Raw genomic sequence first — 17,328 nt, 5'->3', positions numbered from 1 at the left:
CATGTGGCTACCAGCTGCCTTCCTGAAGAACAGCAGCCCACGGGTGAGGAAGCAGGTGAACGCCTGGAGGGGATATCAGCACTAGGTAGCCGAATCTATTATCCACCAGTGCTCTCCAAACTGTCCTGCCTTTATTAAAACCGACGTGTGGAGTGTTTAATCTCAACGGCCACTCAGCCGTGAGGACACTTGTCGTGCAGTGTCACCATGGAGAATGAATCCAACTTTTATTTTTTGCAGTGGGGGACCACAGACAAAGTGCAAGAGGGGCCTTTGTCACATTACTTGTCTGCTTTCCATTTAGTGCCTGGAATGACAAATAGGCAATGCATGATGCATCACATGCACTTGCTGCAGCTCTCTCCTCCTCTGCATTGTTGTTTGCTTCTTAGGAGTGCAGGTGCCAAACTAATGCAGCCCCTTTCCTTTCTCTTCCTTCATATTTCAACATTAGCTTGTGGGTGAGTGTGATGCCATGACAGTATGTTTTATTGGTTGTTTTCTATATGCACCTTTCACTTCCTCAGATCTAAGCTCAATTCCCTCTAAGTACAAGAGCCAAAATGATGCCAAATGAAAAATATGTATCTTGTTATTAGTCAGTGATTGCTTCAATTTTTTTTTAAAAAATACTCTATTTGGAGGAAAGACAAGCATAAATAAGCAGGGGAAGGGAAACAAGTTGTTAACAGCATCTGCAAGCTAAATGTATTTGTACATGTATGTGTCACGCTATTTGGAGCGGCTCATGACTGTGAGTAACTACCTCAGGGCAAACTGTCAGAAACAGGGCAGACATCCCAAGCTGGTGATGCGCTCTACAATTAGATTTCACCAAGCCAGTAACAAATGTGAACTCCTGGATCGCTATATCAGTCTTACCATGGAGTCACAGACAGTATCCTTAGACCAGTGGTGGGCAGCCTGCAGGTTGCATTTGGCCCGTTAGGGCAAGCCGCTGGCGGTCTGCCAGACCATTTGTTTACACTTGCATGGCTGCCCATAGCTCCCAGTGGCCACGAGCGGCCGTGCAAAACAGTCTGGCAGACCGCCAGCGGCTTGCCCTGATGGGCCGCAGGTTACTCATCACTGCCTTACTCTCCAGCCTGTCTTGCCACCCAGACAAACAGGACTCTATGATTAAAAAGTTACTTAAACCAACAATCACACCACATTTAGGTTGCTTCCAGTCCCAAGAGACCAGTCACTTACCCCAGATTAATTGGTACTCTTGATCTTACACCAAAGAAAACGCTGGCAGCCAATTCTATAGTAAACTAATTAAGGTTTATTAGCTAAGGAAAGGAAAATTATTATTGCTACTACATTATAATGGGATACAGATAAGTGAAAACAATGCAAGAAATATCCCACTAGTTTTCATGAAGTTTAAACATCAAATACTCTTATACATTTAATAATTACTTTGATCTATTCTAATACACAAGTGAATTGGCCTGGGGCTCTGTCATGAGCTGTCACAGTATGTTAAGAGAAAATCTGTCTCTTAATTTCTCTCACTGTTGCTATCGCAAGGCAGTGAGGGGAAGCAAATGTTGTACATGTATTTTTAATAAAACTCTAGGGGTGATCCTGGAAAACTGACAAATAAGCCCTTATATCTCTATCAGGGAAATTGGCAGAAATTATAACAAAGTAGAATTAAAGACCTGGTCAGTCATGGTAGGATATAGCCAGTACATTTTCTGCAAAGGAAAGTCCTTCAAATGGATCAATAAAGTAGTGGATTGCGGAAAACCAGCCGATATAATTTGTTTAAATTTTAAAAAGGTCTTTGACAAAATACCTCACAACAGGCTACTAAGGGAACTAAGTAGTCCTGGGGGTAAAGACAAAGTATAGTTATGAATCCAGAACTGGTTAGGAGACTGGGAACAAAAACTAGGATTTGAATGGTCAATTTTTATCATAGCAAAAAGTGAACAGTGAGGTGCTTCAAGATTCTGCATTAGTGCTTCTGTTTAATAAATTCATGATTCTCCCCCCCCCCAAAAAAAAGTAAAATAAAAATCCCATTTTGAAAACTTCAGAGATATATTTTGTGATTTTATTTTTTTCAAAAACGCATTTCAACCAGCTCTACCTACAAACTTTTTTACTGTGCCCTAAAAGGTCATTGCAAAAATATTCTGAAATGTATTGCAGGCATAATTGTGTTTTATGCTCCTGGCAAACTGAGAGAATAAAAAACTCACACACACTCTTCTTCAGTCTCTCAGTAGCAAGCACATCAGAGTAAGTTTATATGTTATAGACACAAACATATGCCTAATGAAGATGAATTTTTTTCTTCAATTTCCCTTTTCTTTTTGTGAGTTAATTAAATCTGTGACTGAATCTAATGTGTGTGAAAATGAGGAACTTAACATGTAAGCCTATCATACCCTTTCATGGAAAAAACAACTGGAGGAGTTACAGTGGGCAAGAAAATCCTACAATATTCCCTTAAAGGAAACTAAGAAAACTAGTTTTCTCCCGATTCATTCACCTTGGGGTGGGTTTGGCATTCCTCCTCCGACAAGCAGTGGATTCAGTCCCTGAAATCTGCAGATCTCTGGTATCTTCCTGAGAGACAAGGTTATCTGCATATAGGCTCTGTGCCCTCTATGGGGTTTCCTCAGCCCGATTACTCTCTATATCTGACCTATCAGCCCTCATCCTCAAAGGAAACCTGCACAACACTTTCAAAAGACAAGAGTGGGAGCTTAAATTCATATCTTTGCTAGATACTTAAAATCATGGACTGAATAGAGACACTGGATTTAAGGCCTATTGCAAGAATCTATAAGCCGCTAACAACCACTGCCCTCCAGTTGCCTTTTCCCCACCCTCCATTCCCCCCTATGACTGAAGGGGTGTTAACGCTCCACTTTACCTTGAATGGTCCCTTCAAATGTGTGTTAACTACTAATGCTAAACAATCTGGTCTACCTTGTATTTAGCTGTGACAGTCAGGGTATGCCTACACAGCAATGTAAGCCTGCAGTTCATGGAACTTGAGTCAGCTGACCAGTGTCAGGGAACCCTGGGCTTGAGCATCTACACTGCATTTTAACGTTAGGTTAAGGATTTTCTGACCCATGCTCGAACCTAGGGCTCTGGCGTCCACACTGCAGTGCACAGACCCGAGTCAAAGTAACCCTATCCCAGAGTGGCTAGCAGCCCCCCACCCCAAGCGTTGACATTTTAGGCCTACGACTGCACCCTTTGAGAAGCCTGCCATCTAATCTGAGAATTGGGCTCTCCACCTCTAGGCTGAATCACAATGGCAGGAAAATGCCCATATGCCCCTGTTTTCAGGATATTTAGGACATCCGTAGAGCCCTGCGCAGACACAAAATTTGTATCCGCATCTGCTCTGCAAAAATGATCCACGCCTATCCACAGCCATGGATGTGGCTGTCTGCAGATATAAAGCGGATATCCACGTATGTGCAGGGCTCTAGATATCAGTCTCCTGGGTTGTCAAACTATTAAAATGAAACTTTGCAATGCTTTTTTAAAATGGGATGTTCGATGAAGGTGTTTTTGTTGGATTGTTTTTGTATTGATTTTTGTCTGTTTTGAAGTTTGATATAAAAATGTAGGTTTCAGAGGAAACCTGGCTGGCTGTGGGGCAGTGAAGTGCCTCCCCAGATAAGGGATCCCTGGGAGGCAATGGGGAAGTTTTGGGGCTGGCTCCCACACACCACCCTCATGGTGCATGCTGGCAAGGTACGTCTGCACATGTAGCCCCTGAAGGGGCGGGGGGGCCCAGGAGCAAGGGAGAGAGAGTGCAGCAGGACCAAATGGTTACCCTGCGGGAGGGGGAGTGGCCAGGGTGTTGGGGGTCATCCCTCCCCAAGCTGTGCTGAGCCGGGAGCTGCAGGGCCGTGGCTTAGTCCCCACTCTGCTCTCAGGCTCTCTTTGCAAAAAAACTTCCGATCACTCTCCATTGAAAACCCTGCAGGCTCTCTGATAGCGTGATTGCCGACTGGTGTTCTGCAGACAATAGGTTCATGCCGACCTCAGCTGCTGCAATTTGAAAGACGTGTGGCTTCCATTTGCAGTGGAGTACAATACACTGCACCATGATTGTCATCATAGAGAGGACTAAGGACGTTGCCCCCAGGAACTCTGGGATACAGTCAGAGGACTTCTAGGACCTGAGTCAAGCTGGGGCCTCGTGCATACAGGAAAGCACTAGGGCTCAGACTCTTGATCCCAGCTTAACATGGGCTCGGACCCTCCAGGCCTGCAGAGTCCTGGGACCCTTGGCTCGAGCCCTAGGTTAACACAATTGGTGTGTGGATGGAAGGGGGGTTAGGCTTGAGCCTGGGCTTATATTGCTATGTATACATACCCTCCGAGTATGTTTCCCAGATCTGAAAAAGAGCTCTGAGTAAGCTCGAAAGCTGACACTCTCACTAACAGAAGTTGGTCCAATAAAAAAAAAAATTACCTCACTCACCTTATCTCTTTAATATCCTGGGACTGACGGGTCTACAAAAAACACAGCATACAACTTTATCACTGTCATTTTCTGACTTTTGGGTACTTAAATGGGCAGCTTTAGGGCCCCATCTGGCAAATGCTTATGCACATGTGTAACTTTACCTATGTGAAAGAGTTTCACTGAAATTTGTGGGGCTACTCGTGCAAATATCAGGCTTTTAAGGTTCTGTGTCTTACATGCAAATTAAATACTAAAAAGTTTACATTTTTCCATCCTAATGTAGGCTATTTTAAAATGTCATACATGAACAATTTTCAGATATTTAATAGCTGATGTTATAGCAATTTGGAGCACATAAAGTCATCTATGCTTGGATATTTTAAAATTATTTTTGCCCCATGTTGCATCCTCAGAAAGAGAAGGTAGAGAAAATTTAGGTCACAAAGTTCTAGGACTTCCTTTTCTTTGGAGGTGTAGAATGTTTATTCTTGTAAATATTTTAAAAATATTTAAATGCATTTTCCCCAAACTAAACTCACTATTTCCCCCTCTTTACATATAAAGAAAGCAAATGCCATTTGAAATATACACATTCCAAAATTTCTAATTCATTTACCCCACTGTTCTGTGCGAGATTGTTGTTTTGTGCATGTGTGATAATTATTGCTTCTGATGCTGTTGACACAATTTCTCCAGAAAGGGGACCTTCACAGAAGGTTTATATGCAAAGAAACATTTCAGAGCAATAATGATGATGAACATGTCCTTCACCAAAGGTTCTTAAGCAAAGTAAGCAGTCATGAGATAAGAGGGAAGGTCCTCTCATGGATTGGTAACTGGTTAAAAGATAGGAAACAAAGGGTAGGAATAAATGGTCAGTTTTCAGAATGGAGAGAGGTAAATGGTGGTGTCCCCAGGGGTCTGTACTAGGACCAGTCCTTTCAACATATTCATAAATGATCTGTAAAAAGAGTTGAACAGTGAGGTAGCAAAATTTGCAGATACAAAATTACTCGAGATAGTTAAGTCCCAAGCAGACTGCAAAGAGCCACAAGAGGATCTCACAGAACTGGATGACTGGGCAACAAAATGGCAGATGAAATTCAATATTGATAAATGCAGAGTAATGCACATTGGAAAACATAATCCCAACTAAACACACAAAATGATGGGGTCTAAATTAGCTGTTACCAGACAAGAAATATCTTGGAGTCATTGTGGATAGTTCTCTGAAAACATCCACTCAATGTGCAGTGGCAGTCAAAAAAGCGAACAGAATGTTGGGAATCATTAAGAAAGGGATAGATAAGAGAAAATATCATATTGCTCTTATATAAATCCATGGTACGCCCACATCTTGAATACTGCGTGCAGATGTGGTCGCCCCATCTCAAAAAAGATATTGGAATTGGAAAAGGTTCTGAAAAGGGCAACGGAAATGATTAGGGGTATGGAACAGCTACTGTATGATGAGAGATTAATAAAAGTGGGACTTTTCAGCTTGGAAAAGAGACGACTAACGGTGGATATGATAGAGGTCGATAAAATAATAACTGGTGTGGAGAAAGTAAATAAGGAAGTGGTATATACTACTACTCATAACACAAGAACTAGGGGTCACCAGTGAAAATTAATAGGCAGCAGGTTTAAAACAAACAAAAGGAAGTATTTTTTCACACAATGCACAGTCAACCTGTGGAACTCCTTGCCAGAGGATGTTGTGAACATAAGAATAGCCATACTGGGTCAGACCAAAGGTCCATCTAGCCCAGTATCCTGTCTTCCGACAGTGGCCAATGCAAGGTCCCCAGAGGGTAATCATCAAAGTGATCCATTCCCCATCACTTATTCCCAGTTTCTGGCAAACAGAAGCTAGGGACACCATCACTGCCCATTCTGGCTAATAGCTATTGATGGACCTATCCTCCATGAATTTATCTACTTTTTTTTAAACTCTGTTATAGTCTTGGCCTTCACAATAGCCTCTTGTTGTGGGGCACCGGGTATTGGCCACTATCAGAAGACAGGATACTGGGTTAGATGGACCTTTGGTCTGACCCAGTATGGCCATTCTTATGTTCTACTCAAAAACACTCTGGGCCTGATTTTCCACTGTCACACTGGTTTTATGGTAGTATATTGACTTCAGTAGAATTACTTTGGCATAAAACAGAGTGGAGGATCAGGCCCTCTGTGTCTTGTGGTTAAGAAATTGTCCTGGGACTGCGAGATCAGAGTTCAAGTCTAACCTTTGTCACAGAATTCCTCTGTGACCTTGTGCAAATCATTTAGGCCCTCATCTTCAACTGAAATCAATAAGAGTTAGGTACCTAAACACCTTTAAGGATCTGGGCTTTAGGTCCCGATTTCCTACTGATAAGAGATAAGAGGTGTTGAAGGAAGCCAATCTCTGGTCCATCAAGAGTAGGTCATTTTGCTGTTGCAAGCCAGTATGGGGCATAAGTGCTTTGGAAAGGTGGGTAAGCAACATCACCCTCATTTTCCAAATAGGGTAACAGAGGCACAAAGAAGTTACGTGACTTGTGCAAGGTCACACAATGAGTCTGTGACAGTCCAGGATAGAACTTTCCTGGCCCCTAACCCAATGCTCAATTCATTGGACCACAGCTGGCCACTATACCTGTTCTCAGTAGACTTCTGTGTCCAGGCCTGTCCATCCAGCATAGTTATTCAGCACTAAATTCAGAGAATTTTAGATGGATGTTGTGTTAATTTACAGATCCCATGTTGTCTGAAAAACTGCTGTTGATTGTCAGATACCAATGTTATGGCAAGGCATAGTGGCATTAGATTCTTATCCACGGTGCTCCTTTGCCCATGTGCACAGGGTTACATCATTCAGCAAATCTGTGGTCAGAATTTTCCTCCAGCACATATTGGCAGGGACCTTGTGGTTTTCACTTTCCTGTGGAGTAGGGATTATCCATTAGGATCAGGGGAGAGTATTCCATTCTGCCAATTTACCAATCAATCACTGAGAGCAGTGGGGAGCCCTTTGAAAGACCTTGAAATCCTTTTTGTTTTCTGTACCAGTGTTTCTCTCTATTACTGGGTCAGCTCAGTTCTGTAGTACTATTTTTACTTCTTCACAAGTGCCCTTAGCCATCCTGTCTGAAAAATTTCTCATTCTTAGAACCTTAACCAACCACCTGAAGTTGCAGCCCTGGAAACTGGGGTAAAAAAAATTTGATTGGTGGTGATGAATGTGGTTGTTTCTTACTCTAAATGCAAATACAAGATGGGCATAAGATATTCATGTTCTTTTTTATTTTGCACTTGTTTGTTACAAAGCATAGTTTTGTCCCTTAGGGAGAACTGTATTTTAAGGGACAGATTCCACCCTCTGATGATTTTTGACCAGAAGCCATGCCATGTCTTGGAGGGTGTAATCATCTTCAGCTGGTGTAAATCATCTTAACTTTGTCAATTATGTCACCTGAGCATCTGGCTCCACATTTTCAATTCATTTTTGTTTTAGAGGTGTGAAACACTAATTGGAAGAAACTTTGAGTTTATTACATTAGTTGCTGCAAGCAGAGGGAATGTTGTCTAATGGTTAGGACAGGGAGCTGGGAACCAGGACATGCCCAACCGTGTCATTCACTAGGTGTATGACCGTGGACAAGCCCACCTTCACTTCAAATTACACACTTAGAAAATGCGTTAATTATACTTTCTGGCACGAGTGGGTTTTTTTTAAAAAAAGTTTAAATCCTTGAATGCATTGCATGAGTATTACTACTTATCCTTGGAGTGATTTTTCTTTTACTATCCTGACAGATCATAGTCTAGACTCAAACACTTGATTTGGGATACTAGGTAATCACATACATGTTTTATTTCATTGTATTGTGCCACTTCATTTTTCCTTATCTATTGTATTAGTAGTAGGTTTAATCTCTTACACTATATGTCATCCTATTGCACCCCTTCTAGACAAAGATGACATTTGCAGGTGCTTCCTGCCTCATTTCCCTCTCCGAGGTGCATCCCTTTGGCCTTTCCCAAATAGAAAGGTGTTCATGATGTAGTCTGGACCCCCATCCAAGTTACTTAGCAAATTTAACCCCTTCCAGGGTAACAAAAGTCCAGCCAACTATCCAAAAGATTTTTCTGCCCCTCCTGGGCTACCTTTAAAACTTTCCTTGTTCTGTCACAGAGTGCCGACTCCTAAGCTGCTTTCCTTGAAGTTCCTCTTGCAATCTATCACTCGTTGGTGTTCCCTGTATTCTGCATATGCTACCTCAAGACCTTCCACATGAGCCTAACCTGTTTCCTGTAGTTTGTCTCCCTGAGTTCTCTGCCCTTTTTATAAAGCCCATGTGTTCATAAGTCTGTCATCTGACCCCATTAGTCCCACTCACGAGGCTGCAGAGGGTTGCCAGATTTTTCAAAAACCACAAGCTGAAATGGGTGTCAAAAGAAGTCCAAAAATAAGCACCCAAACAACCGTTACAAATCTAAGTTCAAAATTGCTTCTTTTTGGATAACTTGGCAATGAAACAATGGCATGCTGGAAGTGAAGCCTAACCAGAGAAACGGTAACTGTGTTGCAACCCTATGTCTCTGCTGAGAGCAAGCCTTGTGCTTCTCCATAGGGCATGTAGACTGGAGTGATCATCACCCTTCCTCTGCTGGCTAGGATGGATCAGCACATCTGTGTATCTTTCTTTTACATAGTTTGCCAGCAGTTTGAGTCCTGCAAAGTGAATGAACAGTTGTACACACAAAGCATTTGTGAAGTGCAAACATCTCAGTCAGCTGTCATGACAGTACCTCACTGCCTCAAAGTAAAGGACATCTTAATACACCAAGATATGCAGGCTGTGTTCAGGAAGGAGGGTCAGTAATGGAGTTGGGCAAACATTGTGACAATATTTCTGTGAATATTCATTCACATTTTTTAACAAATTCACCCACACAATGTTTGTGCCTTGTTTGCTTCCACTTTCTGCAAATATTCGTATTTATTGGCAGGAGTTTTCACTGAATCGGTAACTTTTAAGTGAATAGTGAAGAATACTAATAAAAAGTGAATACTGAATTCACAATTTAAATGTCTGCACAAGAAACCAGTGTCAAAGAGTCCTGCTGTCTTGGGGTCTAATTCAAAGTCCACTGAAGTCAGTGGGTGTATTTCTGTTAACATCAATGTATATCAACCTCCATACTAAGAGAATGAAAAACCACCATTGTGACTTCAAAATAGCTTGAATTTTTAATATCCAATACTCACAGTGAATTGCTCTCTAACAAGATACGGACAAAGAATTATTTGCAGACAGGAATATTTTTAACAACTTTGAATAATGAATACATTTGAAAAAAAATCTCAATCTGTCTGTGGACAACTCAGAAACTGAAAAACATAACATAAGTTGTCAATTATTTGCTCCAAATTATTTTCCCAGCTCTAGTCTCTGTTTTCTTTTTTCATATTGAATTGCATATGTGTAGCAAAGCAAGGACTCACCAGTGCAGCACCTCCTGCTGGTCATCTGGGAATTAGCTCTCCAGCATGTGGAGCACCCTCTGCAGGCCGGTGTCTTGCCTGCCGCTGGCCCCGTGTCCCTCCCAAACCCTGGTGCCCTTTTACCCTGGGGTTCTGCCCTCTGCAGTACCCCCACTCTGTGTCTCCCCTCAACCCTCTAAACCCACCTTGCCTCAGTGACTACTGCCAGTCATCAGCTAGGCCCTGCTCACCGGGGCAGACTGCAGTGTAATGGCCACTCATCATTGGCAAGGAGGTTGGACCAGCTGCCTCTGCCTATCTCTGGGCTGCCCCTCTGCAGCCCCAGTGCCTTTTGGGACTTAAACAAGGCCTGTAACCTGGGGGTTTATCAGGCTGAAGCTCCCCAGCCCTATTTGTCTGCTCTGGTACCTTGCTCCCAGGCAGCTAGCCCTTCCCACTCTAGGGCTAGAGTGAGACTCCTCCAGTTTCTGGCCCACAGCCCTCTTATAAGGACCAGCTGGGCCCTAATTGAGCTGGCCACAGCTGTGGTCAGCTACACAGTCAGCCTCCCACAGCTGTTCTTAATCCCTTTCCCTGTTGCAGCCCTCTCCAGGGCTGCTTTTAACCCCTTTTCTGCAGGAGTGGGGCAGGTGCCCCTCTACATGATGACAATCTGCTTCTTTCTCCACTTGAGGATTCAATTGGACTAGAAATGTAAGCACAGCAGAAGTTACAGCTAATGGGTCAGATTCCCAGCTGATATATCTATATAGGTCCATTGAAACCAATGGAGCTATGCTAAATTATACCAGGTGAGTGCCTAGCCCCCTGACTCTTTCTCTTTTCTCTCCTGCCAACATGTGAGCTCAGGCCTTTGTGTTTCTTCTGCAATACTTGATGGCATCCCTTACACTTGAAATAGGGCAGAGTGTGTAGGCAGTAAGCTCAGTTCTGTGTGGTCCTGGGAGTTTCCTTCCAGGCTGCTAAGTGCTTTCTGCTTTCACGAAGCTGATGCTTTGCAAGTTCAGACCCAAAATACTTTAGGCGTTTGTGTTTTCATTTTCTGTTTCAGGGAAAATGCAGAAAATGCTGCATTCACATTTTGCTAGGTAAGTAAAAGAGGATCTGAATTTCATATTTTGATAAGACCATTTCAAAATGTAAAACCAAGGACCTAATGGTGGCTGATTCTCTGTGGCCTTTTGCCTTGTGTAGTCATTTAAGTCTGTGCAAGTTGACTGCAATTTGGGGATAAACTACTCCCATCAGTGATAGAGGTTTACAACCAATGTGGCCAGATATAAAATGATTACACAAGGCAGTAGAGAATCAGACCCATAGTCTTTAAAGACATAGTACACTAGGGAACACTATGATGGTTTTGCAAGAGGTTTATTATTCCTAGCCTCTGTGGGTCTCATGTTTCCTGGCGGATTTCGCTAGTCTCAGAGGCTCACTGTGACCCTCCTCTCTCTAGAGACAAGGGTCACAGTCTACTGAGCCATTTTCATCATAAGCCAGCGAGGGAGGTGAGAAGTTATCCTCCCTTGCACAGTCTCTGTTGTCTCCCAGTCTCAGTGATTAATCAGAGAGCAAAGGGTGGGGAGCCCAGGCCCACCCTCTACTCTGGGCTCCAGCCCAGGGACCCTAAGAGAATCAGCTATGGTAGATGACCTTTTAGAAACATGACATGTACAATTCCCTGGGCTACTTCCCCAACAGCAGCCCTCACTTCCTCAAGCTCCACTTCACCCTTCGCTCAGGGCCTCCTTCCTTGTGCCTGATATGGTGTGTACTGCTCAATCTCTCCAACAGTGCAATTTCCTCCCACAGCTCCTGACATGTGCCCCCACCTGGCTGGCTGGGAGGCTTTTAACTAGTTTCAGCCAGCCCCGATTGGCTTCAGGTGTCCCAATCAACCTAGCATTCTCCCTGCCTTCTGGAAAGTTCTTAATTGGCCCCAGGTGTCTTAATTGACCTGGAGCAGCTGCCATTTCACTTCTCCTGGTACCAGGGATTTGTTTAGCCTGGAGCTAATATATCTATCTCCTCCTATTTTTCTATAGCCATCTGGCCTTGCCCCATCACACTTCTTAGTTAATTACCAGGTTAGGATCTGATTCACCACAGCAGTAACACCACAGTAAAACCAAAGAGATACATTGACAAATAATTTACCTTCTGCCTTATTAAATTCTCATTGCAGTTCCATTTCCATATGATATTCTTCACTTCCTGTCTTAAAATGACTCCAGAAACACTACATTTGCAATGCTGGGTAAAATTTCTAAAAGTGCCTAGGTGACTTAGGCTTCTAAGTCCCATTTTCAAAAATGTCTTAGGTACTTGGCAGCCAAAGACTCTTGAAACTCCATGGGACTTAATGCCTAAGTCGCTTTTAAAATGGGACTTGGGCCCTAAATCACTTAGGCAGCTTCGAAAATATCACCTTCTGTGAAGTGTTTTGAGGCTTGTGCAAGGGGCTTCTATAAAATCAGTAAATGTGAATCACAATAATAGAAATATTAGTTTCAGAGTAACAGCCGTGTTAATCTGTATTCGCAAAAAGAAAAGGAGTACTTGTGGCACCTTAGAGACTAACCAGTTTATTTGAGCATAAGCTTTCGTGAGCTACAGCTCACTTCATCGGATGCATACTGTGGACAGTGTAGAAGATCTTACTTTATACACACAAAGCATGAAAAAATACCTCCTTCCACCCCACTCTCCTGCTGGTAATAACTTATCTAAAGTGATCACTCTCCTTACAATGTGTATGATAATCAAGGTGGGCCATTTCCAGCACAAATCCAGGTTTTCTCACCCCCCCCCCGCCCCCACACAAACTCACTCTCCTGCTGGTAATAGCTTATCCAAAGTGACCACTCTCCTTACATTGTGTATGATAATCAAGGTTGGCCATTTCCAGCACAAATCCAGGGTTTAACAAGAACGTCTGGGGGGGTAGGAGGGGGGAGGAAAAAACAAGGGGAGATAGGCTACCTTGCATAATGACTTAGCCACTCCCAGTCTCTATTCAAGCCTAAGTTAATTGTATCCAATTTGCAAATGAATTCCAATTCAGCAGTTTCTCGCTGGAGTCTGGATTTGAAGTTTTTTTGTTGTAAAATATCGACTTTCATGTCTGTAATCGCGTGACCAGAGAGATTGAAGTGTTCTCCGACTGGTTTATGAATGTTATAATTCTTGACATCTGATTTGTGTCCATTTACTCTTTTACGTAGAGACTGTCCAGTTTGACCAATGTACATGGCAGAGGGGCATTACTGGCACATGATGGCATATATCACTTTAGATAAGCTATTACCAGCAGGAGAGTGGGATGGGAGGAGGTATTTTTTTATGCTTTGTGTGTATATAATAAGATCTTCTACACTTTCCATAGTATGCATCCGATGAAGTGAGCTGTAGCTCACGAAAGCTTATGTTCAAATAAACTGGTTAGTCTCTAAGGTGCCACAAGTACTCCTTTTCTTTTTGAGAAATATTAGTTGTTTCTTCTCTAATGTCTAGTTAGGTCAATGGCAACACTCCCATTGACTTAGTGGAAGCAGGATTCTGATTGTACAGTAAATGTCAAGGAAATTCCCATTTATGTTATTTATTTGATCTTTTTAACCTATCTTTAAAAACAGAGAAAATGTTAACCTTGAGCTTCATGAGCCAGTGAATAGACGTGCTTCATTCAATAGTTATGTTCATCTACTGTAGCTAGGGAAGCTGTATCTGAATTGTGATTCTCATTCTAAAATCATTCTAATGCTTCAAAAAAGACTTTGAGTTTGTAAGGTAGTGGCAAGCGAATGATGAGACACATCTAATAAGCCTTTGAATGACAATGAACAGTACTATTACTTCGGACTGAATTTGTTTATCTGGAATTATTTGTAACATTTGAAAGCAGCTGCCATTTGTGTATCAAACATTTTTCAAATAGGTGACTGGATGGCTCAAGGAGATGAAAAGCCCTGGGTCTTATCACTTTTCCCTGTTCAAATCCAGGTTAGGTTTGTAATGACTAGAGTTTACCTAGACTTTAAACTCTTAGGAGCAAGAACTGCCTTCTTTTATGTAATTCGCACAGTACAGTCCTAGTCCATGACCGAGGCCTCTAGGCACTAGCACCATATAAATAATCATGATGATAAAAAGTAAAAGAGAAGGTGAGAAATTGGGATCCCGATTTGGATTAGATTTTGGTCAGGGCTAGGGCTCTAGGCCACATCAGAGCTACCATTTTGGGTAATTTGCTACTGCCTGTGTTGTGCTTCTTCTGTGAATGGATAGAGGTCATCACTTCACACGTCACTCTCCATTTGACACCTTATGCCAGCATGAAACTTATTAAACTCTTTTTTTTTAAATATATGAAATATCATGACTTCCTTTTGCAAACTCAATACATGTTAAGAAACAGATGGAATAAAGTTCTCCCGGAAATACCCGGTATCGGTAGGGTTACTCTGTATTTGCACATGTGTAACTGAGAGCCGAATGTGGTCCTTTGTCTTTTGCAGGAGAATTGAAGCCACCAATGTGTAGCTGATGTCAGTTTTTTACTTTGGTTCTGATCAATGAACAACTAAAAAATGGCTAAGTAAGCCCTTCTATTTATGATTAAGGTTAGCAACAATCCTAGTGAGGCAAAATGCTATGAGTTCTTATATATTTTGCAGTGTCTACACCAGAGATTCACCAGGTCCTAGAACATATAATTGGATAGTTCATTCTTTGTTGCAGAAGATGATGCCTAACATTTTGTAACATGACTTCTTGATGACTTCCCTTAAAACAGGCCAGTTTTGTTCATTATAATGCCAACATTCATTTTTCTGGGAATTATCAGTGTTTAGTACATGTCTACAGCAGCACATTATTTATGATAGGAAGCTTGTGCTTCTCATCTTTATTTGTAATGCATTTGCAGGCTCCCATAAAAGATTTCATTCACAATATGCTTTCTTCTAATGGGTTATGCATTGACTAAAAAGACTGAATACAGTAATTGGCCTTAGTTTTGGTCCTGCTTTATCATCTTAAAGCTCTACCTAGCATAAGGCATTATAAAAGAGGCTTAATGAAACTGAGATTTGGGGCCAGTGTTTCTAGTCACCCTTCCTAAACATATTCTAATCACCTTTAAACATACATATATTTTTCCCATTACTATCAGACACCAAACAGAGAAGCTGCCCTATTATTGTTGAATTTGCTGTCATTGACATCGCGCACTTACCTCCATTGACATCAGTTTCTCTTACAGCATTAATCATCAATTTGGAAAAAAAAATCCTGAAATACATTCAAATAAACGAACAAGTAATGGTTAATGCTATGAGGTGTGTTGCTTACACAAAAATCAGAGGTACAGTCATTCAGTGGGATATAAGTACATGAAGCCAGGGCAGCCCCGACCCTACCTCTAGAAGCGATGTTATTTTGTACAACGGCAAATGCTGCAAAATTACTGTATTTTTCAATGAGTGTCATAAATGTATCCGTTTCACCTTCACCAATTTTTACATACAACAAGTGAGATCTCACAATGATTGCTTACCTGAGCCAGCAAAAGCAAAAAGATGATTATCAAATTACAACAGCACTGCAGCATCTAGTGCATTATTAACATTTGCGTTACAGTAGCACCTTGAGATTGTTTGGTGTTGTACATATTCATAGTTAGAGATGTTGGTAGGAAAGATCCCATGGGAGGCAAGTCTAAAGGGAAAAGCAGTTCAAGAGAATTGGCAGTTTTTCAAAGAGACATTATTAAGGGCACAAGAGCAAACTATTCCCCTGCATAGGAAAGATAGGAAGTATGGCAAGAGACCACCCTGGCTTAACCAGGAGATCTTCAATGATCTAAAACTCAGAAAAGAGTCCTAGAAAAAGTAGAAATTTGGTCAAATTACAAAGGATGAATATAAACAAATAACACAAGTATGTAGAGACAAAATTAGAAAGGCCAAGGCACAAAACGAGATTAAAATCGCTAGAGACATAGAGGGTAACAAGAAAATTCTACAAATACATTAGAAGCAAGAGGAAGACCCAAGACAGGGTAGGCCCTTTATTCAATGAGGGGAGGGTGGAACAATAACAAGAAATGTGGAAATGGCAGAAGTGCTAAATGACTTTTTTGTTTCGGTTTTCACCAAAAAGGTTAGTAATGATTTGATGTCTAACATAGTGAATGCCAGTGAAAATGAGGGAGGATCAGAGGCTAAAAGAGGGAAAGAAGAAGTTAAAAATTCCTTAGACAAGTTAGATGTTTTTAAATCACCAGGGCCTGATTAAATGCATCCTAGAATACTCATGGAACTGACTGAGGAGATATCTGAGCCATTAGCAATTGTCTTTGAAAAGTCATGGAAGATGGGAGAGATTCCAGAGGACTGGAAACGGGCAAATATAGTGCCCATCTATAAAAAAATGAATTAAGGACAACCCAGGGAATTACAGACCAGTCAGCTTAACTTCAGTACCCAGAAAAATAATGGAGCAAATAATTAAGCAATCAATTTGCAAGCATCTGAGAAGATAATAAGGTAATACACTAACAGCTTTCTTTGACAGGGTAACAAGCCTTGTGGATAGTGAAGAAGGGGTAGATTTGGTGTATCTTGACTTTAGTAAGGCTTTTGATTCTGTCTCATGTGACCTTCTCATAAACAAACTAGGGAAATGCAACCTAGATGGAGCTACTATAAGGTGTGTGCAAAACTGGTTAGAAAACCATTCCCAGAGAGTAGTTATCAGTGGAAGAGCATATCAAGTGGGCTCCTGCAGGGATCAGTTCTGGGCCCAGTTCTGTCCAATATCTTCATCTATGATTTAGCTAGTGGCGCAGAGAGTACACTTTTACAGTTTGCAGATGATATCAAATTGGGAGAGGTTGCAAGTGCTTTGGAGGACAGGAATAAAATTCAAAATGATCTGGACAAACTGGAGATGTGATCTGAAGTAAACAGGATGAAATTTAATAAAGACAAATGCAAAGTACTCAATTTAGGAAGGAATAATCAGTTGCACACACACAAAATAGGAAACAACTGCCTAGGAAGGAGTACTGTGGAATGAAATCTGTTGGTCATAGTGGACCACAAGCTAAATATGAGTCAGTGAAACACTGTTGCAAAAAAAGCAAACCTCATTCTGGGATGTATTAGCAGGAATGTTGTAAGCAAGATGCAAGAAGTAATTCTTCTGCTCTACTCCATGCTGATATGGCCTCAACTGGAGTATTGTGTCCAGTTCTGGGTGCCACATACCAGCAAAGATGTGGACAAATTGGAGAATGTCCAGAGAAGAGCAACAAAAATGATTAAAATTCTAGAAAACATGACCTGTGAGGGAAGGTTGAAAAAATTGGGTTTGT

At 41.7% G+C, this 17,328-nt stretch overlaps 1 protein-coding gene across 1 annotated transcript in view; it reads left to right on the top strand.

The window, feature by feature from the left end:
* The window catches only part of ST8SIA1 (ST8 alpha-N-acetyl-neuraminide alpha-2,8-sialyltransferase 1), a 169,878-nt gene that overhangs the window by 110,752 nt on the left and 41,798 nt on the right, over positions 1–17,328 (top strand). The gene's annotated exons all lie outside the window — the stretch shown is intronic.

The sequence above is a fragment of the Natator depressus genome, chromosome 1, assembly GCF_965152275.1.
Source record: "Natator depressus isolate rNatDep1 chromosome 1, rNatDep2.hap1, whole genome shotgun sequence".
NCBI classification, from domain to species: domain Eukaryota; kingdom Metazoa; phylum Chordata; order Testudines; family Cheloniidae; genus Natator; species Natator depressus.
Note: the sequence above shows the minus strand (reverse complement) of the source record. Positions and strands in the feature narration are given on the sequence as shown.